At 36.7% G+C, this 23,203-nt stretch overlaps 1 long non-coding RNA gene across 1 annotated transcript in view; it reads right to left on the bottom strand.

Moving 5' to 3' along the window:
• The window catches only part of LOC146785656 (uncharacterized), a 35,267-nt gene extending 12,131 nt beyond the window's left edge, over positions 1 to 23,136 (bottom strand). Inside the window, exons 1-46 of the long non-coding RNA XR_014970722.1 lie at positions 23,018 to 23,136; positions 22,510 to 22,628; positions 22,002 to 22,120; positions 21,494 to 21,612; positions 20,985 to 21,104; positions 20,477 to 20,595; positions 19,968 to 20,121; positions 19,460 to 19,578; positions 18,952 to 19,070; positions 18,443 to 18,562; positions 17,935 to 18,053; positions 17,426 to 17,579; positions 16,918 to 17,036; positions 16,410 to 16,528; positions 15,902 to 16,020; positions 15,393 to 15,546; positions 14,881 to 15,003; positions 14,373 to 14,491; positions 13,864 to 14,017; positions 13,352 to 13,474; positions 12,844 to 12,962; positions 12,335 to 12,488; positions 11,823 to 11,945; positions 11,315 to 11,433; positions 10,806 to 10,959; positions 10,294 to 10,416; positions 9,786 to 9,904; positions 9,277 to 9,430; positions 8,765 to 8,887; positions 8,257 to 8,375; positions 7,749 to 7,867; positions 7,237 to 7,393; positions 6,726 to 6,848; positions 6,214 to 6,336; positions 5,705 to 5,858; positions 5,197 to 5,315; positions 4,689 to 4,807; positions 4,177 to 4,333; positions 3,668 to 3,821; positions 3,160 to 3,278; positions 2,652 to 2,770; positions 2,144 to 2,262; positions 1,635 to 1,788; positions 1,123 to 1,245; positions 611 to 733; positions 103 to 221 (exon numbers count right to left, since the gene is read on the bottom strand). This is a non-coding gene — a long non-coding RNA (uncharacterized LOC146785656). The remainder of the gene's footprint in view (positions 1 to 102; positions 222 to 610; positions 734 to 1,122; positions 1,246 to 1,634; positions 1,789 to 2,143; positions 2,263 to 2,651; positions 2,771 to 3,159; positions 3,279 to 3,667; positions 3,822 to 4,176; positions 4,334 to 4,688; positions 4,808 to 5,196; positions 5,316 to 5,704; positions 5,859 to 6,213; positions 6,337 to 6,725; positions 6,849 to 7,236; positions 7,394 to 7,748; positions 7,868 to 8,256; positions 8,376 to 8,764; positions 8,888 to 9,276; positions 9,431 to 9,785; positions 9,905 to 10,293; positions 10,417 to 10,805; positions 10,960 to 11,314; positions 11,434 to 11,822; positions 11,946 to 12,334; positions 12,489 to 12,843; positions 12,963 to 13,351; positions 13,475 to 13,863; positions 14,018 to 14,372; positions 14,492 to 14,880; positions 15,004 to 15,392; positions 15,547 to 15,901; positions 16,021 to 16,409; positions 16,529 to 16,917; positions 17,037 to 17,425; positions 17,580 to 17,934; positions 18,054 to 18,442; positions 18,563 to 18,951; positions 19,071 to 19,459; positions 19,579 to 19,967; positions 20,122 to 20,476; positions 20,596 to 20,984; positions 21,105 to 21,493; positions 21,613 to 22,001; positions 22,121 to 22,509; positions 22,629 to 23,017) is intronic.
• Positions 23,137 to 23,203: the final 67 nt, after the last annotated feature.

The raw sequence follows: 23,203 nt of genomic DNA, 5'->3' as shown, positions 1-23,203 counted from the left end.
AATTATGTTCAGGCACAGTCTCCCACTGTAAGGTAGTGAGGACATGCTGATGCTGTGAGCGTCTTTTTAATGCATAAAGGAATTATTGTGAGTTTTACTTGCCTTATAAATTGGTAAAATGATCCCGTATGCCGGAAGACTTCCTTTTTTTTTTCTTCAGTCTCGGCAATTCAGAGAAACTAGGTTGTGAAACACTGCCACCTCTGGTCATTCAGTATAATCTGCAGATGGAAAAGTCCACTGTTAGCACATTTTCTATAAGCAATACAAAAAAAATCTTGATGATTAGAAAGCGTAAACAGATCAATACTATGGAGTCTTTTATTGTGAAAATCAACAGCTCATTAGAAATTCAAATCTCAATTTTAGTTTTTAACCTCACATACTTCTCTGCAACATTGCTAGTTCCAGGATATAAAGCAGGCTTTAGTAGCGTTGGAGGCAGCCAGGCTTTTATGAACTATCATGACCAACACAATGTGATCCATATTACTCTCATCTTGACAGAAATTATGTTCAGGCACAGTCTCCCACTATAAGGTAGTGAGGACATGCTGATGCTGTGAGCGTCTTTTTAATGCATAAAGGAATTATTGTGAGTTTTACTTGCCTTATAAATTGGTAAAATGATGCCGTATGCCGGAAGACTTCCTTTTTTTTTTTGTTCTTCAGTCTCGGCAATTCAGAGAAACTCGGTTGTGAAACACTGCCACCTCTGGTCATTCAGTATAATCTGTAGATGGAAAAGTCCACTGTTAGCACATTTTCTATAAGCAATACAAAAAAAATCTTGATGATTAGAAAGCGTAAACAGATCAATACTATGGAGTCTTTTATTGTGAAAATCAACAGCTCATTAGAAATTCAAATCTCAATTTTAGTTTTTAACCTCACATACTTCTCTGCAACATTGCTAGTTCCAGGATATAAAGCAGGCTTTAGTAGCGTTGGAGGCAGCCAGGCTTTTATGAACTATCATGACCAACACAATGTGATCCATATTACTCTCATCTTGACAGAAATTATGTTCAGGCACAGTCTCCCACTATAAGGTAGTGAGGACATGCTGATGCTGTGAGCGTCTTTTTAATGCATAAAGGAATTATTGTGAGTTTTACTTGCCTTATAAATTGGTAAAATGATGCCGTATGCCGGAAGACTTCCTTTTTTTTTTTGTTCTTCAGTCTCGGCAATTCAGAGAAACTCGGTTGTGAAACACTGCCACCTCTGGTCATTCAGTATAATCTGTAGATGGAAAAGTCCACTGTTAGCACATTTTCTATAAGCAATACAAAAAAAATCTTGATTTTTAGAAAGCGTAAACAGATCAATACTATGGAGTCTTTTATTGTGAAAATCAACAGCTCATTAGAAATTCAAATCTCAATTTTAGTTTTTAACCTCACATACTTCTCTGCAACATTGCTAGTTCCAGGATATAAAGCAGGCTTTAGTAGCGTTGGAGGCAGCCAGACTTTTATGAACTATCATGACCAACACAATGTGATCCATATTACTCTCATCTTGACAGAAATTATGTTCAGGCACAGTCTCCCACTGTAAGGTAGTGAGGACATGCTGATGCTGTGAGCGTCTTTTTAATGCATAAAGGAATTATTGTGAGTTTTACTTGCCTTGCATATTGGTAAAATGATGCCGTATGCCGGAAGACTTCCTTTTTTTTTTTCTTCAGTCTCGTCAATTCAGAGAAACTCGGTTGTGAAACACTGCCACCTCTGGTCATTCAGTATAATTTGCAGATGGAAAAGTCCACTGTTAGCACATTTTCTATAAGCAATACAAAAAAAATCTTGATTTTTAGAAAGCGTAAACAGATCAATACTATGGAGTCTTTTATTGTGAAAATCAACAGCTCATTAGAAATTCAAATCTCAATTTTAGTTTTTAACCTCACATACTTCTCTGCAACATTGCTAGTTCCAGGATATAAAGCAGGCTTTAGTAGCGTTGGAGGCAGCCAGGCTTTTATGAACTATCATGACCAACACAATGTGATCCATATTACTCTCATCTTGACAGAAATTATGTTCAGGCACAGTCTCCCACTATAAGGTAGTGAGGACATGCTGATGCTGTGAGCGTCTTTTTAATGCATAAAGGAATTATTGTGAGTTTTACTTGCCTTATAAATTGGTAAAATGATCCCGTATGCCGGAAGACTTCCTTTTTTTTTTCTTCAGTCTCGGCAATTCAGAGAAACTAGGTTGTGAAACACTGCCACCTCTGGTCATTCAGTATAATCTGCAGATGGAAAAGTCCACTGTTAGCACATTTTCTATAAGCAATACAAAAAAAATCTTGATTTTTAGAAAGCGTAAACAGATCAATACTATGGAGTCTTTTATTGTGAAAATCAACAGCTCATTAGAAAATCAAATCTCAATTTTAGTTTTTAACCTCACATACTTCTCTGCAACATTGCTAGCTCCAGGATATAAAGCAGGCTTTAGTAGCATTGGAGGCAGCCAGGCTTTTATGAGCTATCATGACCAACACAATGTGATCCATATTACTTTCATCTTGACAGAAATTATGTTCAGGCACAGTCTCCCACTGTAAGGTAGTGAGGACATGCTGATGCTGTGAGCGTCTTTTTAATGCATAAAGGAATTATTGTGAGTTTTACTTGCCTTATAAATTGGTAAAATGATCCCGTATGCCGGAAGACTTCCTTTTTTTTTTCTTCAGTCTCGGCAATTCAGAGAAACTAGGTTGTGAAACACTGCCACCTCTGGTCATTCAGTATAATCTGCAGATGGAAAAGTCCACTGTTAGCACATTTTCTATAAGCAATACAAAAAAAATCTTGATGATTAGAAAGCGTAAACAGATCAATACTATGGAGTCTTTTATTGTGAAAATCAACAGCTCATTAGAAATTCAAATCTCAATTTTAGTTTTTAACCTCACATACTTCTCTGCAACATTGCTAGTTCCAGGATATAAAGCAGGCTTTAGTAGCGTTGGAGGCAGCCAGGCTTTTATGAACTATCATGACCAACACAATGTGATCCATATTACTCTCATCTTGACAGAAATTATGTTCAGGCACAGTCTCCCACTATAAGGTAGTGAGGACATGCTGATGCTGTGAGCGTCTTTTTAATGCATAAAGGAATTATTGTGAGTTTTACTTGCCTTATAAATTGGTAAAATGATCCCGTATGCCGGAAGACTTCCTTTTTTTTTTCTTCAGTCTCGGCAATTCAGAGAAACTAGGTTGTGAAACACTGCCACCTCTGGTCATTCAGTATAATCTGCAGATGGAAAAGTCCACTGTTAGCACATTTTCTATAAGCAATACAAAAAAAATCTTGATTTTTAGAAAGCGTAAACAGATCAATACTATGGAGTCTTTTATTGTGAAAATCAACAGCTCATTAGAAATTCAAATCTCAATTTTAGTTTTTAACCTCACATACTTCTCTGCAACATTGCTAGTTCCAGGATATAAAGCAGGCTTTAGTAGCGTTGGAGGCAGCCAGACTTTTATGAACTATCATGACCAACACAATGTGATCCATATTACTCTCATCTTGACAGAAATTATGTTCAGGCACAGTCTCCCACTGTAAGGTAGTGAGGACATGCTGATGCTGTGAGCGTCTTTTTAATGCATAAAGGAATTATTGTGAGTTTTACTTGCCTTGCATATTGGTAAAATGATGCCGTATGCCGGAAGACTTCCTTTTTTTTTTTCTTCAGTCTCGTCAATTCAGAGAAACTCGGTTGTGAAACACTGCCACCTCTGGTCATTCAGTATAATTTGCAGATGGAAAAGTCCACTGTTAGCACATTTTCTATAAGCAATACAAAAAAAATCTTGATTTTTAGAAAGCGTAAACAGATCAATACTATGGAGTCTTTTATTGTGAAAATCAACAGCTCATTAGAAAATCAAATCTCAATTTTAGTTTTTAACCTCACATACTTCTCTGCAACATTGCTAGCTCCAGGATATAAAGCAGGCTTTAGTAGCATTGGAGGCAGCCAGGCTTTTATGAGCTATCATGACCAACACAATGTGATCCATATTACTTTCATCTTGACAGAAATTATGTTCAGGCACAGTCTCCCACTATAAGGTAGTGAGGACATGCTGATGCTGTGAGCGTCTTTTTAATGCATAAAGGAATTATTGTGAGTTTTACTTGCCTTATAAATTGGTAAAATGATGCCGTATGCCGGAAGACTTCCTTTTTTTTTTTGTTCTTCAGTCTCGGCAATTCAGAGAAACTCGGTTGTGAAACACTGCCACCTCTGGTCATTCAGTATAATTTGCAGATGGAAAAGTCCACTGTTAGCACATTTTCTATAAGCAATACAAAAAAAATCTTGATTTTTAGAAAGCGTAAACAGATCAATACTATGGAGTCTTTTATTGTGAAAATCAACAGCTCATTAGAAAATCAAATCTCAATTTTAGTTTTTAACCTCACATACTTCTCTGCAACATTGCTAGCTCCAGGATATAAAGCAGGCTTTAGTAGCATTGGAGGCAGCCAGGCTTTTATGAGCTATCATGACCAACACAATGTGATCCATATTACTTTCATCTTGACAGAAATTATGTTCAGGCACAGTCTCCCACTATAAGGTAGTGAGGACATGCTGATGCTGTGAGCGTCTTTTTAATGCATAAAGGAATTATTGTGAGTTTTACTTGCCTTATAAATTGGTAAAATGATCCCGTATGCCGGAAGACTTCCTTTTTTTTTTCTTCAGTCTCGGCAATTCAGAGAAACTAGGTTGTGAAACACTGCCACCTCTGGTCATTCAGTATAATCTGCAGATGGAAAAGTCCACTGTTAGCACATTTTCTATAAGCAATACAAAAAAAATCTTGATTTTTAGAAAGCGTAAACAGATCAATACTATGGAGTCTTTTATTGTGAAAATCAACAGCTCATTAGAAAATCAAATCTCAATTTTAGTTTTTAACCTCACATACTTCTCTGCAACATTGCTAGCTCCAGGATATAAAGCAGGCTTTAGTAGCATTGGAGGCAGCCAGGCTTTTATGAGCTATCATGACCAACACAATGTGATCCATATTACTTTCATCTTGACAGAAATTATGTTCAGGCACAGTCTCCCACTGTAAGGTAGTGAGGACATGCTGATGCTGTGAGCGTCTTTTTAATGCATAAAGGAATTATTGTGAGTTTTACTTGCCTTATAAATTGGTAAAATGATCCCGTATGCCGGAAGACTTCCTTTTTTTTTTCTTCAGTCTCGGCAATTCAGAGAAACTAGGTTGTGAAACACTGCCACCTCTGGTCATTCAGTATAATCTGCAGATGGAAAAGTCCACTGTTAGCACATTTTCTATAAGCAATACAAAAAAAATCTTGATTTTTAGAAAGCGTAAACAGATCAATACTATGGAGTCTTTTATTGTGAAAATCAACAGCTCATTAGAAATTCAAATCTCAATTTTAGTTTTTAACCTCACATACTTCTCTGCAACATTGCTAGTTCCAGGATATAAAGCAGGCTTTAGTAGCGTTGGAGGCAGCCAGACTTTTATGAACTATCATGACCAACACAATGTGATCCATATTACTCTCATCTTGACAGAAATTATGTTCAGGCACAGTCTCCCACTGTAAGGTAGTGAGGACATGCTGATGCTGTGAGCGTCTTTTTAATGCATAAAGGAATTATTGTGAGTTTTACTTGCCTTGCATATTGGTAAAATGATGCCGTATGCCGGAAGACTTCCTTTTTTTTTTTCTTCAGTCTCGTCAATTCAGAGAAACTCGGTTGTGAAACACTGCCACCTCTGGTCATTCAGTATAATTTGCAGATGGAAAAGTCCACTGTTAGCACATTTTCTATAAGCAATACAAAAAAAATCTTGATTTTTAGAAAGCGTAAACAGATCAATACTATGGAGTCTTTTATTGTGAAAATCAACAGCTCATTAGAAAATCAAATCTCAATTTTAGTTTTTAACCTCACATACTTCTCTGCAACATTGCTAGCTCCAGGATATAAAGCAGGCTTTAGTAGCGTTGGAGGCAGCCAGGCTTTTATGAACTATCATGACCAACACAATGTGATCCATATTACTTTCATCTTGACAGAAATTATGTTCAGGCACAGTCTCCCACTGTAAGGTAGTGAGGACATGCTGATGCTGTGAGCGTCTTTTTAATGCATAAAGGAATTATTGTGAGTTTTACTTGCCTTATAAATTGGTAAAATGATGCCGTATGCCGGAAGACTTCCTTTTTTTTTTTGTTCTTCAGTCTCGGCAATTCAGAGAAACTCGGTTGTGAAACACTGCCACCTCTGGTCATTCAGTATAATCTGTAGATGGAAAAGTCCACTGTTAGCACATTTTCTATAAGCAATACAAAAAAAATCTTGATTTTTAGAAAGCGTAAACAGATCAATACTATGGAGTCTTTTATTGTGAAAATCAACAGCTCATTAGAAAATCAAATCTCAATTTTAGTTTTTAACCTCACATACTTCTCTGCAACATTGCTAGTTCCAGGATATAAAGCAGGCTTTAGTAGCGTTGGAGGCAGCCAGACTTTTATGAACTATCATGACCAACACAATGTGATCCATATTACTCTCATCTTGATAGAAATTATGTTCAGGCACAGTCTCCCACTGTAAGGTAGTGAGGACATGCTGATGCTGTGAGCGTCTTTTTAATGCATAAAGGAATTATTGTGAGTTTTACTTGCCTTGCATATTGGTAAAATGATGCCGTATGCCGGAAGACTTCCTTTTTTTTTTTTTTCTTCAGTCTCGGCAATTCAGAGAAACTCGGTTGTGAAACACTGCCACCTCTGGTCATTCAGTATAATCTGTAGATGGAAAAGTCCACTGTTAGCACATTTTCTATAAGCAATACAAAAAAATCTTGATTTTTAGAAAGGGTAAACAGATCAATACTATGGAGTCTTTTATTGTGAAAATCAACAGCTCATTAGAAAATCAAATCTCAATTTTAGTTTTTAACCTCACATACTTCTCTGCAACATTGCTAGTTCCAGGATATAAAGCAGGCTTTAGTAGCGTTGGAGGCAGCCAGGCTTTTATGAACTATCATGACCAACACAATGTGATCCATATTACTCTCATCTTGACAGAAATTATGTTCAGGCACAGTCTCCCACTATAAGGTAGTGAGGACATGCTGATGCTGTGAGCGTCTTTTTAATGCATAAAGGAATTATTGTGAGTTTTACTTGCCTTATAAATTGGTAAAATGATGCCGTATGCCGGAAGACTTCCTTTTTTTTTTTGTTCTTCAGTCTCGGCAATTCAGAGAAACTCGGTTGTGAAACACTGCCACCTCTGGTCATTCAGTATAATTTGCAGATGGAAAAGTCCACTGTTAGCACATTTTCTATAAGCAATACAAAAAAAATCTTGATTTTTAGAAAGCGTAAACAGATCAATACTATGGAGTCTTTTATTGTGAAAATCAACAGCTCATTAGAAAATCAAATCTCAATTTTAGTTTTTAACCTCACATACTTCTCTGCAACATTGCTAGCTCCAGGATATAAAGCAGGCTTTAGTAGCATTGGAGGCAGCCAGGCTTTTATGAGCTATCATGACCAACACAATGTGATCCATATTACTTTCATCTTGACAGAAATTATGTTCAGGCACAGTCTCCCACTATAAGGTAGTGAGGACATGCTGATGCTGTGAGCGTCTTTTTAATGCATAAAGGAATTATTGTGAGTTTTACTTGCCTTATAAATTGGTAAAATGATCCCGTATGCCGGAAGACTTCCTTTTTTTTTTCTTCAGTCTCGGCAATTCAGAGAAACTAGGTTGTGAAACACTGCCACCTCTGGTCATTCAGTATAATCTGCAGATGGAAAAGTCCACTGTTAGCACATTTTCTATAAGCAATACAAAAAAAATCTTGATTTTTAGAAAGCGTAAACAGATCAATACTATGGAGTCTTTTATTGTGAAAATCAACAGCTCATTAGAAAATCAAATCTCAATTTTAGTTTTTAAGCTCACATACTTCTCTGCAACATTGCTAGCTCCAGGATATAAAGCAGGCTTTAGTAGCATTGGAGGCAGCCAGGCTTTTATGAGCTATCATGACCAACACAATGTGATCCATATTACTTTCATCTTGACAGAAATTATGTTCAGGCACAGTCTCCCACTGTAAGGTAGTGAGGACATGCTGATGCTGTGAGCGTCTTTTTAATGCATAAAGGAATTATTGTGAGTTTTACTTGCCTTATAAATTGGTAAAATGATCCCGTATGCCGGAAGACTTCCTTTTTTTTTTCTTCAGTCTCGGCAATTCAGAGAAACTAGGTTGTGAAACACTGCCACCTCTGGTCATTCAGTATAATCTGCAGATGGAAAAGTCCACTGTTAGCACATTTTCTATAAGCAATACAAAAAAAATCTTGATGATTAGAAAGCGTAAACAGATCAATACTATGGAGTCTTTTATTGTGAAAATCAACAGCTCATTAGAAATTCAAATCTCAATTTTAGTTTTTAACCTCACATACTTCTCTGCAACATTGCTAGTTCCAGGATATAAAGCAGGCTTTAGTAGCGTTGGAGGCAGCCAGGCTTTTATGAACTATCATGACCAACACAATGTGATCCATATTACTCTCATCTTGACAGAAATTATGTTCAGGCACAGTCTCCCACTATAAGGTAGTGAGGACATGCTGATGCTGTGAGCGTCTTTTTAATGCATAAAGGAATTATTGTGAGTTTTACTTGCCTTATAAATTGGTAAAATGATGCCGTATGCCGGAAGACTTCCTTTTTTTTTTTGTTCTTCAGTCTCGGCAATTCAGAGAAACTCGGTTGTGAAACACTGCCACCTCTGGTCATTCAGTATAATCTGTAGATGGAAAAGTCCACTGTTAGCACATTTTCTATAAGCAATACAAAAAAAATCTTGATTTTTAGAAAGCGTAAACAGATCAATACTATGGAGTCTTTTATTGTGAAAATCAACAGCTCATTAGAAATTCAAATCTCAATTTTAGTTTTTAACCTCACATACTTCTCTGCAACATTGCTAGTTCCAGGATATAAAGCAGGCTTTAGTAGCGTTGGAGGCAGCCAGACTTTTATGAACTATCATGACCAACACAATGTGATCCATATTACTCTCATCTTGACAGAAATTATGTTCAGGCACAGTCTCCCACTGTAAGGTAGTGAGGACATGCTGATGCTGTGAGCGTCTTTTTAATGCATAAAGGAATTATTGTGAGTTTTACTTGCCTTGCATATTGGTAAAATGATGCCGTATGCCGGAAGACTTCCTTTTTTTTTTTCTTCAGTCTCGTCAATTCAGAGAAACTCGGTTGTGAAACACTGCCACCTCTGGTCATTCAGTATAATTTGCAGATGGAAAAGTCCACTGTTAGCACATTTTCTATAAGCAATACAAAAAAAATCTTGATTTTTAGAAAGCGTAAACAGATCAATACTATGGAGTCTTTTATTGTGAAAATCAACAGCTCATTAGAAAATCAAATCTCAATTTTAGTTTTTAAGCTCACATACTTCTCTGCAACATTGCTAGCTCCAGGATATAAAGCAGGCTTTAGTAGCATTGGAGGCAGCCAGGCTTTTATGAGCTATCATGACCAACACAATGTGATCCATATTACTTTCATCTTGACAGAAATTATGTTCAGGCACAGTCTCCCACTGTAAGGTAGTGAGGACATGCTGATGCTGTGAGCGTCTTTTTAATGCATAAAGGAATTATTGTGAGTTTTACTTGCCTTATAAATTGGTAAAATGATCCCGTATGCCGGAAGACTTCCTTTTTTTTTTCTTCAGTCTCGGCAATTCAGAGAAACTAGGTTGTGAAACACTGCCACCTCTGGTCATTCAGTATAATCTGCAGATGGAAAAGTCCACTGTTAGCACATTTTCTATAAGCAATACAAAAAAAATCTTGATGATTAGAAAGCGTAAACAGATCAATACTATGGAGTCTTTTATTGTGAAAATCAACAGCTCATTAGAAATTCAAATCTCAATTTTAGTTTTTAACCTCACATACTTCTCTGCAACATTGCTAGTTCCAGGATATAAAGCAGGCTTTAGTAGCGTTGGAGGCAGCCAGGCTTTTATGAACTATCATGACCAACACAATGTGATCCATATTACTCTCATCTTGACAGAAATTATGTTCAGGCACAGTCTCCCACTATAAGGTAGTGAGGACATGCTGATGCTGTGAGCGTCTTTTTAATGCATAAAGGAATTATTGTGAGTTTTACTTGCCTTATAAATTGGTAAAATGATGCCGTATGCCGGAAGACTTCCTTTTTTTTTTTGTTCTTCAGTCTCGGCAATTCAGAGAAACTCGGTTGTGAAACACTGCCACCTCTGGTCATTCAGTATAATCTGTAGATGGAAAAGTCCACTGTTAGCACATTTTCTATAAGCAATACAAAAAAAATCTTGATTTTTAGAAAGCGTAAACAGATCAATACTATGGAGTCTTTTATTGTGAAAATCAACAGCTCATTAGAAATTCAAATCTCAATTTTAGTTTTTAACCTCACATACTTCTCTGCAACATTGCTAGTTCCAGGATATAAAGCAGGCTTTAGTAGCGTTGGAGGCAGCCAGACTTTTATGAACTATCATGACCAACACAATGTGATCCATATTACTCTCATCTTGACAGAAATTATGTTCAGGCACAGTCTCCCACTGTAAGGTAGTGAGGACATGCTGATGCTGTGAGCGTCTTTTTAATGCATAAAGGAATTATTGTGAGTTTTACTTGCCTTGCATATTGGTAAAATGATGCCGTATGCCGGAAGACTTCCTTTTTTTTTTTCTTCAGTCTCGTCAATTCAGAGAAACTCGGTTGTGAAACACTGCCACCTCTGGTCATTCAGTATAATTTGCAGATGGAAAAGTCCACTGTTAGCACATTTTCTATAAGCAATACAAAAAAAATCTTGATTTTTAGAAAGCGTAAACAGATCAATACTATGGAGTCTTTTATTGTGAAAATCAACAGCTCATTAGAAAATCAAATCTCAATTTTAGTTTTTAAGCTCACATACTTCTCTGCAACATTGCTAGCTCCAGGATATAAAGCAGGCTTTAGTAGCATTGGAGGCAGCCAGGCTTTTATGAGCTATCATGACCAACACAATGTGATCCATATTACTTTCATCTTGACAGAAATTATGTTCAGGCACAGTCTCCCACTGTAAGGTAGTGAGGACATGCTGATGCTGTGAGCGTCTTTTTAATGCATAAAGGAATTATTGTGAGTTTTACTTGCCTTATAAATTGGTAAAATGATCCCGTATGCCGGAAGACTTCCTTTTTTTTTTCTTCAGTCTCGGCAATTCAGAGAAACTAGGTTGTGAAACACTGCCACCTCTGGTCATTCAGTATAATCTGCAGATGGAAAAGTCCACTGTTAGCACATTTTCTATAAGCAATACAAAAAAAATCTTGATGATTAGAAAGCGTAAACAGATCAATACTATGGAGTCTTTTATTGTGAAAATCAACAGCTCATTAGAAATTCAAATCTCAATTTTAGTTTTTAACCTCACATACTTCTCTGCAACATTGCTAGTTCCAGGATATAAAGCAGGCTTTAGTAGCGTTGGAGGCAGCCAGGCTTTTATGAACTATCATGACCAACACAATGTGATCCATATTACTCTCATCTTGACAGAAATTATGTTCAGGCACAGTCTCCCACTATAAGGTAGTGAGGACATGCTGATGCTGTGAGCGTCTTTTTAATGCATAAAGGAATTATTGTGAGTTTTACTTGCCTTATAAATTGGTAAAATGATGCCGTATGCCGGAAGACTTCCTTTTTTTTTTTGTTCTTCAGTCTCGGCAATTCAGAGAAACTCGGTTGTGAAACACTGCCACCTCTGGTCATTCAGTATAATCTGTAGATGGAAAAGTCCACTGTTAGCACATTTTCTATAAGCAATACAAAAAAAATCTTGATTTTTAGAAAGCGTAAACAGATCAATACTATGGAGTCTTTTATTGTGAAAATCAACAGCTCATTAGAAATTCAAATCTCAATTTTAGTTTTTAACCTCACATACTTCTCTGCAACATTGCTAGTTCCAGGATATAAAGCAGGCTTTAGTAGCGTTGGAGGCAGCCAGACTTTTATGAACTATCATGACCAACACAATGTGATCCATATTACTCTCATCTTGACAGAAATTATGTTCAGGCACAGTCTCCCACTGTAAGGTAGTGAGGACATGCTGATGCTGTGAGCGTCTTTTTAATGCATAAAGGAATTATTGTGAGTTTTTCTTGCCTTGCATATTGGTAAAATGATGCCGTATGCCGGAAGACTTCCTTTTTTTTTTTCTTCAGTCTCGTCAATTCAGAGAAACTCGGTTGTGAAACACTGCCACCTCTGGTCATTCAGTATAATTTGCAGATGGAAAAGTCCACTGTTAGCACATTTTCTATAAGCAATACAAAAAAAATCTTGATTTTTAGAAAGCGTAAACAGATCAATACTATGGAGTCTTTTATTGTGAAAATCAACAGCTCATTAGAAAATCAAATCTCAATTTTAGTTTTTAAGCTCACATACTTCTCTGCAACATTGCTAGCTCCAGGATATAAAGCAGGCTTTAGTAGCATTGGAGGCAGCCAGGCTTTTATGAGCTATCATGACCAACACAATGTGATCCATATTACTTTCATCTTGACAGAAATTATGTTCAGGCACAGTCTCCCACTGTAAGGTAGTGAGGACATGCTGATGCTGTGAGCGTCTTTTTAATGCATAAAGGAATTATTGTGAGTTTTACTTGCCTTATAAATTGGTAAAATGATCCCGTATGCCGGAAGACTTCCTTTTTTTTTTCTTCAGTCTCGGCAATTCAGAGAAACTAGGTTGTGAAACACTGCCACCTCTGGTCATTCAGTATAATCTGCAGATGGAAAAGTCCACTGTTAGCACATTTTCTATAAGCAATACAAAAAAAATCTTGATGATTAGAAAGCGTAAACAGATCAATACTATGGAGTCTTTTATTGTGAAAATCAACAGCTCATTAGAAATTCAAATCTCAATTTTAGTTTTTAACCTCACATACTTCTCTGCAACATTGCTAGTTCCAGGATATAAAGCAGGCTTTAGTAGCGTTGGAGGCAGCCAGGCTTTTATGAACTATCATGACCAACACAATGTGATCCATATTACTCTCATCTTGACAGAAATTATGTTCAGGCACAGTCTCCCACTATAAGGTAGTGAGGACATGCTGATGCTGTGAGCGTCTTTTTAATGCATAAAGGAATTATTGTGAGTTTTACTTGCCTTATAAATTGGTAAAATGATGCCGTATGCCGGAAGACTTCCTTTTTTTTTTTGTTCTTCAGTCTCGGCAATTCAGAGAAACTCGGTTGTGAAACACTGCCACCTCTGGTCATTCAGTATAATCTGTAGATGGAAAAGTCCACTGTTAGCACATTTTCTATAAGCAATACAAAAAAAATCTTGATTTTTAGAAAGCGTAAACAGATCAATACTATGGAGTCTTTTATTGTGAAAATCAACAGCTCATTAGAAATTCAAATCTCAATTTTAGTTTTTAACCTCACATACTTCTCTGCAACATTGCTAGTTCCAGGATATAAAGCAGGCTTTAGTAGCGTTGGAGGCAGCCAGACTTTTATGAACTATCATGACCAACACAATGTGATCCATATTACTCTCATCTTGACAGAAATTATGTTCAGGCACAGTCTCCCACTGTAAGGTAGTGAGGACATGCTGATGCTGTGAGCGTCTTTTTAATGCATAAAGGAATTATTGTGAGTTTTACTTGCCTTGCATATTGGTAAAATGATGCCGTATGCCGGAAGACTTCCTTTTTTTTTTTCTTCAGTCTCGTCAATTCAGAGAAACTCGGTTGTGAAACACTGCCACCTCTGGTCATTCAGTATAATTTGCAGATGGAAAAGTCCACTGTTAGCACATTTTCTATAAGCAATACAAAAAAAATCTTGATTTTTAGAAAGCGTAAACAGATCAATACTATGGAGTCTTTTATTGTGAAAATCAACAGCTCATTAGAAAATCAAATCTCAATTTTAGTTTTTAAGCTCACATACTTCTCTGCAACATTGCTAGCTCCAGGATATAAAGCAGGCTTTAGTAGCATTGGAGGCAGCCAGGCTTTTATGAGCTATCATGACCAACACAATGTGATCCATATTACTTTCATCTTGACAGAAATTATGTTCAGGCACAGTCTCCCACTGTAAGGTAGTGAGGACATGCTGATGCTGTGAGCGTCTTTTTAATGCATAAAGGAATTATTGTGAGTTTTACTTGCCTTATAAATTGGTAAAATGATCCCGTATGCCGGAAGACTTCCTTTTTTTTTTCTTCAGTCTCGGCAATTCAGAGAAACTAGGTTGTGAAACACTGCCACCTCTGGTCATTCAGTATAATCTGCAGATGGAAAAGTCCACTGTTAGCACATTTTCTATAAGCAATACAAAAAAAATCTTGATGATTAGAAAGCGTAAACAGATCAATACTATGGAGTCTTTTATTGTGAAAATCAACAGCTCATTAGAAATTCAAATCTCAATTTTAGTTTTTAACCTCACATACTTCTCTGCAACATTGCTAGTTCCAGGATATAAAGCAGGCTTTAGTAGCGTTGGAGGCAGCCAGGCTTTTATGAACTATCATGACCAACACAATGTGATCCATATTACTCTCATCTTGACAGAAATTATGTTCAGGCACAGTCTCCCACTATAAGGTAGTGAGGACATGCTGATGCTGTGAGCGTCTTTTTAATGCATAAAGGAATTATTGTGAGTTTTACTTGCCTTATAAATTGGTAAAATGATGCCGTATGCCGGAAGACTTCCTTTTTTTTTTTGTTCTTCAGTCTCGGCAATTCAGAGAAACTCGGTTGTGAAACACTGCCACCTCTGGTCATTCAGTATAATCTGTAGATGGAAAAGTCCACTGTTAGCACATTTTCTATAAGCAATACAAAAAAAATCTTGATTTTTAGAAAGCGTAAACAGATCAATACTATGGAGTCTTTTATTGTGAAAATCAACAGCTCATTAGAAATTCAAATCTCAATTTTAGTTTTTAACCTCACATACTTCTCTGCAACATTGCTAGTTCCAGGATATAAAGCAGGCTTTAGTAGCGTTGGAGGCAGCCAGACTTTTATGAACTATCATGACCAACACAATGTGATCCATATTACTCTCATCTTGACAGAAATTATGTTCAGGCACAGTCTCCCACTGTAAGGTAGTGAGGACATGCTGATGCTGTGAGCGTCTTTTTAATGCATAAAGGAATTATTGTGAGTTTTTCTTGCCTTGCATATTGGTAAAATGATGCCGTATGCCGGAAGACTTCCTTTTTTTTTTTCTTCAGTCTCGTCAATTCAGAGAAACTCGGTTGTGAAACACTGCCACCTCTGGTCATTCAGTATAATTTGCAGATGGAAAAGTCCACTGTTAGCACATTTTCTATAAGCAATACAAAAAAAATCTTGATTTTTAGAAAGCGTAAACAGATCAATACTATGGAGTCTTTTATTGTGAAAATCAACAGCTCATTAGAAATTCAAATCTCAATTTTAGTTTTTAACCTCACATACTTCTCTGCAACATTGCTAGTTCCAGGATATAAAGCAGGCTTTAGTAGCGTTGGAGGCAGCCAGGCTTTTATGAACTATCATGACCAACACAATGTGATCCATATTACTCTCATCTTGACAGAAATTATGTTCAGGCACAGTCTCCCACTATAAGGTAGTGAGGACATGCTGATGCTGTGAGCGTCTTTTTAATGCATAAAGGAATTATTGTGAGTTTTACTTGCCTTATAAATTGGTAAAATGATCCCGTATGCCGGAAGACTTCCTTTTTTTTTTCTTCAGTCTCGGCAATTCAGAGAAACTAGGTTGTGAAACACTGCCACCTCTGGTCATTCAGTATAATCTGCAGATGGAAAAGTCCACTGTTAGCACATTTTCTATAAGCAATACAAAAAAAATCTTGATTTTTAGAAAGCGTAAACAGATCAATACTATGGAGTCTTTTATTGTGAAAATCAACAGCTCATTAGAAAATCAAATCTCAATTTTAGTTTTTAACCTCACATACTTCTCTGCAACATTGCTAGCTCCAGGATATAAAGCAGGCTTTAGTAGCATTGGAGGCAGCCAGGCTTTTATGAGCTATCATGACCAACACAATGTGATCCATATTACTTTCATCTTGACAGAAATTATGTTCAGGCACAGTCTCCCACTGTAAGGTAGTGAGGACATGCTGATGCTGTGAGCGTCTTTTTAATGCATAAAGGAATTATTGTGAGTTTTACTTGCCTTATAAATTGGTAAAATGATCCCGTATGCCGGAAGACTTCCTTTTTTTTTTCTTCAGTCTCGGCAATTCAGAGAAACTAGGTTGTGAAACACTGCCACCTCTGGTCATTCAGTATAATCTGCAGATGGAAAAGTCCACTGTTAGCACATTTTCTATAAGCAATACAAAAAAAATCTTGATGATTAGAAAGCGTAAACAGATCAATACTATGGAGTCTTTTATTGTGAAAATCAACAGCTCATTAGAAATTCAAATCTCAATTTTAGTTTTTAACCTCACATACTTCTCTGCAACATTGCTAGTTCCAGGATATAAAGCAGGCTTTAGTAGCGTTGGAGGCAGCCAGGCTTTTATGAACTATCATGACCAACACAATGTGATCCATATTACTCTCATCTTGACAGAAATTATGTTCAGGCACAGTCTCCCACTATAAGGTAGTGAGGACATGCTGATGCTGTGAGCGTCTTTTTAATGCATAAAGGAATTATTGTGAGTTTTACTTGCCTTATAAATTGGTAAAATGATCCCGTATGCCGGAAGACTTCCTTTTTTTTTTCTTCAGTCTCGGCAATTCAGAGAAACTAGGTTGTGAAACACTGCCACCTCTGGTCATTCAGTATAATCTGCAGATGGAAAAGTCCACTGTTAGCACATTTTCTATAAGCAATACAAAAAAAATCTTGATTTTTAGAAAGCGTAAACAGATCAATACTATGGAGTCTTTTATTGTGAAAATCAACAGCTCATTAGAAATTCAAATCTCAATTTTAGTTTTTAACCTCACATACTTCTCTGCAACATTGCTAGTTCCAGGATATAAAGCAGGCTTTAGTAGCGTTGGAGGCAGCCAGACTTTTATGAACTATCATGACCAACACAATGTGATCCATATTACTCTCATCTTGACAGAAATTATGTTCAGGCACAGTCTCCCACTGTAAGGTAGTGAGGACATGCTGATGCTGTGAGCGTCTTTTTAATGCATAAAGGAATTATTGTGAGTTTTACTTGCCTTGCATATTGGTAAAATGATGCCGTATGCCGGAAGACTTCCTTTTTTTTTTTCTTCAGTCTCGTCAATTCAGAGAAACTCGGTTGTGAAACACTGCCACCTCTGGTCATTCAGTATAATTTGCAGATGGAAAAGTCCACTGTTAGCACATTTTCTATAAGCAATACAAAAAAAATCTTGATTTTTAGAAAGCGTAAACAGATCAATACTATGGAGTCTTTTATTGTGAAAATCAACAGCTCATTAGAAAATCAAATCTCAATTTTAGTTTTTAACCTCACATACTTCTCTGCAACATTGCTAGCTCCAGGATATAAAGCAGGCTTTAGTAGCATTGGAGGCAGCCAGGCTTTTATGAGCTATCATGACCAACACAATGTGATCCATATTACTTTCATCTTGACAGAAATTATGTTCAGGCACAGTCTCCCACTATAAGGTAGTGAGGACATGCTGATGCTGTGAGCGTCTTTTTAATGCATAAAGGAATTATTGTGAGTTTTACTTGCCTTATAAATTGGTAAAATGATCCCGTATGCCGGAAGACTTCCTTTTTTTTTTCTTCAGTCTCGGCAATTCAGAGAAACTAGGTTGTGAAACACTGCCACCTCTGGTCATTCAGTATAATCTGCAGATGGAAAAGTCCACTGTTAGCACATTTTCTATAAGCAATACAAAAAAAATCTTGATTTTTAGAAAGCGTAAACAGATCAATACTATGGAGTCTTTTATTGTGAAAATCAACAGCTCATTAGAAAATCAAATCTCAATTTTAGTTTTTAACCTCACATACTTCTCTGCAACATTGCTAGCTCCAGGATATAAAGCAGGCTTTAGTAGCATTGGAGGCAGCCAGGCTTTTATGAGCTATCATGACCAACACAATGTGATCCATATTACTTTCATCTTGACAGAAATTATGTTCAGGCACAGTCTCCCACTGTAAGGTAGTGAGGACATGCTGATGCTGTGAGCGTCTTTTTAATGCATAAAGGAATTATTGTGAGTTTTACTTGCCTTATAAATTGGTAAAATGATCCCGTATGCCGGAAGACTTCCTTTTTTTTTTTCTTCAGTCTCGGCAATTCAGAGAAACTAGGTTGTGAAACACTGCCACCTCTGGTCATTCAGTATAATCTGCAGATGGAAAAGTCCACTGTTAGCACATTTTCTATAAGCAATACAAAAAAAATCTTGATTTTTAGAAAGCGTAAACAGATCAATACTATGGAGTCTTTTATTGTGAAAATCAACAGCTCATTAGAAATTCAAATCTCAATTTTAGTTTTTAACCTCACATACTTCTCTGCAACATTGCTAGTTCCAGGATATAAAGCAGGCTTTAGTAGCGTTGGAGGCAGCCAGGCTTTTATGAACTATCATGACCAACACAATGTGATCCATATTACTCTCATCTTGACAGAAATTATGTTCAGGCACAGTCTCCCACTATAAGGTAGTGAGGACATGCTGATGCTGTGAGCGTCTTTTTAATGCATAAAGGAATTATTGTGAGTTTTACTTGCCTTATAAATTGGTAAAATGATCCCGTATGCCGGAAGACTTCCTTTTTTTTTTCTTCAGTCTCGGCAATTCAGAGAAACTAGGTTGTGAAACACTGCCACCTCTGGTCATTCAGTATAATCTGCAGATGGAAAAGTCCACTGTTAGCACATTTTCTATAAGCAATACAAAAAAAATCTTGATTTTTAGAAAGCGTAAACAGATCAATACTATGGAGTCTTTTATTGTGAAAATCAACAGCTCATTAGAAAATCAAATCTCAATTTTAGTTTTTAACCTCACATACTTCTCTGCAACATTGCTAGCTCCAGGATATAAAGCAGGCTTTAGTAGCATTGGAGGCAGCCAGGCTTTTATGAGCTATCATGACCAACACAATGTGATCCATATTACTTTCATCTTGACAGAAATTATGTTCAGGCTCAGTCTCCCACTGTAAGGTAGTGAGGACATGCTGATGCTGTGAGCGTCTTTTTAATGCATAAAGGAATTATTGTGAGTTTTACTTGCCTTATAAATTGGTAAAATGATCCCGTATGCCGGAAGACTTCCTTTTTTTTTTCTTCAGTCTCGGCAATTCAGAGAAACTAGGTTGTGAAACACTGCCACCTCTGGTCATTCAGTATAATCTGCAGATGGAAAAGTCCACTGTTAGCACATTTTCTATAAGCAATACAAAAAAAATCTTGATTTTTAGAAAGCGTAAACAGATCAATACTATGGAGTCTTTTATTGTGAAAATCAACAGCTCATTAGAAATTCAAATCTCAATTTTAGTTTTTAACCTCACATACTTCTCTGCAACATTGCTAGTTCCAGGATATAAAGCAGGCTTTAGTAGCGTTGGAGGCAGCCAGACTTTTATGAACTATCATGACCAACACAATGTGATCCATATTACTCTCATCTTGACAGAAATTATGTTCAGGCACAGTCTCCCACTGTAAGGTAGTGAGGACATGCTGATGCTGTGAGCGTCTTTTTAATGCATAAAGGAATTATTGTGAGTTTTACTTGCCTTGCATATTGGTAAAATGATGCCGTATGCCGGAAGACTTCCTTTTTTTTTTTCTTCAGTCTCGTCAATTCAGAGAAACTCGGTTGTGAAACACTGCCACCTCTGGTCATTCAGTATAATTTGCAGATGGAAAAGTCCACTGTTAGCACATTTTCTATAAGCAATACAAAAAAAATCTTGATTTTTAGAAAGCGTAAACAGATCAATACTATGGAGTCTTTTATTGTGAAAATCAACAGCTCATTAGAAAATCAAATCTCAATTTTAGTTTTTAACCTCACATACTTCTCTGCAACATTGCTAGCTCCAGGATATAAAGCAGGCTTTAGTAGCATTGGAGGCAGCCAGGCTTTTATGAGCTATCATGACCAACACAATGTGATCCATATTACTTTCATCTTGACAGAAATTATGTTCAGGCACAGTCTCCCACTATAAGGTAGTGAGGACATGCTGATGCTGTGAGCGTCTTTTTAATGCATAAAGGAATTATTGTGAGTTTTACTTGCCTTATAAATTGGTAAAATGATCCCGTATGCCGGAAGACTTCCTTTTTTTTTTCTTCAGTCTCGGCAATTCAGAGAAACTAGGTTGTGAAACACTGCCACCTCTGGTCATTCAGTATAATCTGCAGATGGAAAAGTCCACTGTTAGCACATTTTCTATAAGCAATACAAAAAAAATCTTGATTTTTAGAAAGCGTAAACAGATCAATACTATGGAGTCTTTTATTGTGAAAATCAACAGCTCATTAGAAAATCAAATCTCAATTTTAGTTTTTAACCTCACATACTTCTCTGCAACATTGCTAGCTCCAGGATATAAAGCAGGCTTTAGTAGCATTGGAGGCAGCCAGGCTTTTATGAGCTATCATGACCAACACAATGTGATCCATATTACTTTCATCTTGACAGAAATTATGTTCAGGCACAGTCTCCCACTGTAAGGTAGTGAGGACATGCTGATGCTGTGAGCGTCTTTTTAATGCATAAAGGAATTATTGTGAGTTTTACTTGCCTTATAAATTGGTAAAATGATCCCGTATGCCGGAAGACTTCCTTTTTTTTTTTCTTCAGTCTCGGCAATTCAGAGAAACTAGGTTGTGAAACACTGCCACCTCTGGTCATTCAGTATAATCTGCAGATGGAAAAGTCCACTGTTAGCACATTTTCTATAAGCAATACAAAAAAAATCTTGATTTTTAGAAAGCGTAAACAGATCAATACTATGGAGTCTTTTATTGTGAAAATCAACAGCTCATTAGAAATTCAAATCTCAATTTTAGTTTTTAACCTCACATACTTCTCTGCAACATTGCTAGTTCCAGGATATAAAGCAGGCTTTAGTAGCGTTGGAGGCAGCCAGGCTTTTATGAACTATCATGACCAACACAATGTGATCCATATTACTCTCATCTTGACAGAAATTATGTTCAGGCACAGTCTCCCACTATAAGGTAGTGAGGACATGCTGATGCTGTGAGCGTCTTTTTAATGCATAAAGGAATTATTGTGAGTTTTACTTGCCTTATAAATTGGTAAAATGATCCCGTATGCCGGAAGACTTCCTTTTTTTTTTCTTCAGTCTCGGCAATTCAGAGAAACTAGGTTGTGAAACACTGCCACCTCTGGTCATTCAGTATAATCTGCAGATGGAAAAGTCCACTGTTAGCACATTTTCTATAAGCAATACAAAAAAAATCTTGATTTTTAGAAAGCGTAAACAGATCAATACTATGGAGTCTTTTATTGTGAAAATCAACAGCTCATTAGAAAATCAAATCTCAATTTTAGTTTTTAACCTCACATACTTCTCTGCAACATTGCTAGCTCCAGGATATAAAGCAGGCTTTAGTAGCATTGGAGGCAGCCAGGCTTTTATGAGCTATCATGACCAACACAATGTGATCCATATTACTTTCATCTTGACAGAAATTATGTTCAGGCTCAGTCTCCCACTGTAAGGTAGTGAGGACATGCTGATGCTGTGAGCGTCTTTTTAATGCATAAAGGAATTATTGTGAGTTTTACTTGCCTTATAAATTGGTAAAATGATCCCGTATGCCGGAAGACTTCCTTTTTTTTTTCTTCAGTCTCGGCAATTCAGAGAAACTAGGTTGTGAAACACTGCCACCTCTGGTCATTCAGTATAATCTGCAGATGGAAAAGTCCACTGTTAGCACATTTTCTATAAGCAATACAAAAAAAATCTTGATGATTAGAAAGCGTAAACAGATCAATACTATGGAGTCTTTTATTGTGAAAATCAACAGCTCATTAGAAATTCAAATCTCAATTTTAGTTTTTAACCTCACATACTTCTCTGCAACATTGCTAGTTCCAGGATATAAAGCAGGCTTTAGTAGCGTTGGAGGCAGCCAGGCTTTTATGAACTATCATGACCAACACAATGTGATCCATATTACTCTCATCTTGACAGAAATTATGTTCAGGCACAGTCTCCCACTATAAGGTAGTGAGGACATGCTGATGCTGTGAGCGTCTTTTTAATGCATAAAGGAATTATTGTGAGTTTTACTTGCCTTATAAATTGGTAAAATGATCCCGTATGCCGGAAGACTTCCTTTTTTTTTTCTTCAGTCTCGGCAATTCAGAGAAACTAGGTTGTGAAACACTGCCACCTCTGGTCATTCAGTATAATCTGCAGATGGAAAAGTCCACTGTTAGCACATTTTCTATAAGCAATACAAAAAAAATCTTGATTTTTAGAAAGCGTAAACAGATCAATACTATGGAGTCTTTTATTGTGAAAATCAACAGCTCATTAGAAATTCAAATCTCAATTTTAGTTTTTAACCTCACATACTTCTCTGCAACATTGCTAGTTCCAGGATATAAAGCAGGCTTTAGTAGCGTTGGAGGCAGCCAGGCTTTTATGAACTATCATGACCAACACAATGTGATCCATATTACTCTCATCTTGACAGAAATTATGTTCAGGCACAGTCTCCCACTATAAGGTAGTGAGGACATGCTGATGCTGTGAGCGTCTTTTTAATGCATAAAGGAATTATTGTGAGTTTTACTTGCCTTATAAATTGGTAAAATGATCCCGTATGCCGGAAGACTTCCTTTTTTTTTTCTTCAGTCTCGGCAATTCAGAGAAACTAGGTTGTGAAACACTGCCACCTCTGGTCATTCAGTATAATCTGCAGATGGAAAAGTCCACTGTTAGCACATTTTCTATAAGCAATACAAAAAAATCTTGATTTTTAG

The sequence above is a fragment of the Triturus cristatus genome, chromosome 11, assembly GCF_964204655.1.
Source record: "Triturus cristatus chromosome 11, aTriCri1.1, whole genome shotgun sequence".
Taxonomy (NCBI): domain Eukaryota; kingdom Metazoa; phylum Chordata; class Amphibia; order Caudata; family Salamandridae; genus Triturus; species Triturus cristatus.
The sequence above is the reverse complement of the archived record's forward strand: the minus strand, read 5'-3'. Positions and strand labels throughout refer to the sequence as shown.